Source organism: Suncus etruscus, chromosome 6 (assembly GCF_024139225.1).
Source record: "Suncus etruscus isolate mSunEtr1 chromosome 6, mSunEtr1.pri.cur, whole genome shotgun sequence".
NCBI lineage: Eukaryota > Metazoa > Chordata > Mammalia > Eulipotyphla > Soricidae > Suncus > Suncus etruscus.
Window position 1 is genome coordinate 65,228,782 of NC_064853.1, and position 3,073 is coordinate 65,231,854.

At 39.7% G+C, this 3,073-nt stretch overlaps 1 pseudogene; it reads left to right on the top strand.

Annotated features, from left to right (window-relative positions):
- The first annotated feature begins 1,424 nt into the window (after nt 1-1,424).
- On the top strand, nt 1,425-1,542 carry LOC126012490 (uncharacterized; annotated as a pseudogene).
- The last annotated feature ends 1,531 nt before the right edge of the window (nt 1,543-3,073 follow it).

Here is a 3,073-nt window from a genome sequence, read left to right on the forward strand (position 1 = left end):
AGATTTACAGCTGATCTGTCACAAGAAACCTTCAAGGCCCAAAGGCAGTGGCGGGATATAGTGACAAAACTGAACAAAATGAATGCTTCACCTAAAGTACTTCACTTAGTCAGACTCACCTTCAGGTTTGAAGGAAACATGCATAGCTTCACAGATAAACAACAGCTCAGAAATTTTACAGACGCAAAATCAGCCTTAAAAGACAAACTGAAAGGTCTACTTTTAAGGCAAGACAGACCAACAGACACACCAAACTCCTACACAAAGATGACACTAAATCCCATAACAATTATCTCTCAACATCAATGGACTAAATATACCAGTTAAGAGACACAGAATGGCAAACTAGATCAAAAAGATAATTCCAATATTCTTCTGCCTAGAAGAAACACATCTGAATAGTCAAAACAAATATAGACTCAATATCAAAGGTTGGAGGAGAATCATCCAAGCAAATAACTCCCTTAAAAAACAAGTTGGAAGGGCCGGCATGGTGGTGCTGGAGGTAAGGTGTCTGCCTTGCCAGTGCTAGCCTAGGACGAACCGCAGTTCAATCCCCCGGTGTCCCATATGGTCCCCCAAGCCAGGAGCGACTTCTGAATGCATAGCCAGGAGTAACCCCTGAGTGTCACCAGGTGTGGCCCCAAAAACAAAAACAAAAACAAAAACAAAAACAAGTTGGAGTGGCCATATTAATATCAGATGACAGAAACACTTTTTTTTTTTTTTTTTACTTTTGAGCCACACCTGGCAGCGCTCAGGGGTTACTCTTGGCTCTACACTCAGAAACCATTTCTGGCAGGCTCAGGAACCATATGGGATGCTGGGAATTGAATCCGGGTCCATCCCAGGTCAGCCTCATGCAAGACAAACACCCTACCACTGTGCCATCTCTCTGGGCCCTGACAGAAACTTTAGACTTAAAAAAAGTTATAAGGGACAAAGATGAACATTTTGTAATAATCAAGGGAACAGGAACTACAACAGGAAGAAATCACACTCCTAAACATATACACACCCAGTGAGGGACCATAAAATAAAGAGGATAGAAATTGTATAAACTACCTTCTCAGATCACAATGCACTGAAATTAGAAGTGAACTACTAACAGAAAAAGAGGAAAAACTTTAACACCTGAAAACTTAACAACTTACTTCTGAACAACCAGTGGATCAGAGATAAAATCAAAGAGATAATCAAGAGATTTCTGGGCCCAGAGAGATAGCACAGCGGCGTTTGCCTTGCAAGCAGCTGATACAGGACCAAAGGTAGTTGGTTCGAATCCCGGTGTCCCACATGGTCCCCCGCGCCTGCCAGGAGCTATTTCTGAGCAGACAGCCAGGAGTAACCCCTGAGCAATGCCGGGTGTGGCCCAAAATAAAAAAATAAAAAAGAGAGAGATTTCTGGAAATAAATGTGAATAAAGACACAAATTATTTTCTGTTCATGTGAGCAGTATTATTTCTCATGTGCTATATAATAGTTGAAGGCTAATTAGCAGTATGACTCCATAGTGATACTGCCAGTCTCCTTCAGACAGTTCTGTCAGATTGCCTGGGTGAATTACAAATCAGAATGTTACCAGCACCTGGTTGGTCATTTAGTGTTTCTTGTTAAAGAGTCTAGGGTTTAAAGATTGTGTATTTGAGGAACATAGGTAATTCTCTGTCACTAGTTGAAACCCTAGGATTGGGGGGTTGGTAGTTTTGGATTGGACTTCCAGCTCCATATTGTACATGTTCTGAACCATCTCTCCCCACTCCCCATGAAAAATGCTTGTCCATGCGCGCGCGTGTGTGTGTGTGTGTGTGTGTGTGTGTGTGTGTGTGTGTGTGTGTGTGTGTGTGTGTGATCCTCTGTCCCCAAATGGGCCTATTTTTATTTCTCATGGTTGACATTATACTATTATCTCATCAGAAGTACCAAATTAATACCATTATGACTGACCTTGTGTCTTTTATAAAAAAAAAAAAAAAAGACAAATTATCAGAATTTGTGGGACACAGCAAAAGTGGTACTAAGAGGAAATTTTATAGCTTTGCAAGCACACATTAAAGGAAGAAGGGGCCTACATAAATAATTTAATGGCACAGCTTATAAAATTGTAAAGTGATTAACAAAATAAATCAAAAATTGGAGGAAAACAATAAAGCTTAGAGCAGAAAATAATGAAGTGGAAATCCAAAAACCAATCCGAAAGATCAATGAAAGCAAAAGTTGGTTCTTTGAAAAAATAAACAAGATTGATGAACCACTAGCAAAACTCACAAAGAAAGGGAGAGAGAGAAACTTAATGAAATGAATTAGAAATGAAAAGGGGGAGATCACTACAGATACTACAGAGATTCAAAGGGTAATAAGAAACTACTTTGAGAAACTATGCCATGAAACAAGAGTACTTGGAAGAAATGGATAAATTCTTGGACTCTTATAATCTTCCATGGTTGAACCAGGATGATCTAGTATATTTTGTTTTGTTTTGTTTTGTTTCTGTTTTTGTGTCACATCCAGCAGCACTCAGGAATTATTCCTGGCTCTGAGCTCAGAAATCACTTCTGGCAGGCTTGGGGGACCATCAGGGATGCCAGGATTCGAACCACAGTCTGTCCTGGCTTGGTTGCTTGCAAGGCAAATGCCCTGCCATTGTGCTATCTCTCCTGCCCGATCTAGCATATCTAAACAGACCCACCACTATTGAAGAAATGAAAATGGTAATCAAAAGTCTTCCCAAAAACAAAAAGTCCAGGCCCAGATGGATTCACAAATAAATTCTTTCAAATCTTTCAAGAGGACCTACTACCAATCCTTTACGGGCTCTTCCAGGAAATTGAAGAAACAGAAACACTCCCAATAGTTTTTATGAAGCTAACATCACCCTAATACCAAAAGCAGAGATGCTGAAAAAAAAAAAGAAAAGAAAAGAAAGCTACAGATTAATATCCCTGATGAACACAGATGCAAAGATCTTCAACAAAATCCTACCAAATAGGATCAAACACCTCATCAAGATCATACACCATGACCTAGTAGGTCTCATTCCAGAATCAACCTTTGTTTTTATTATTTTTGGTTT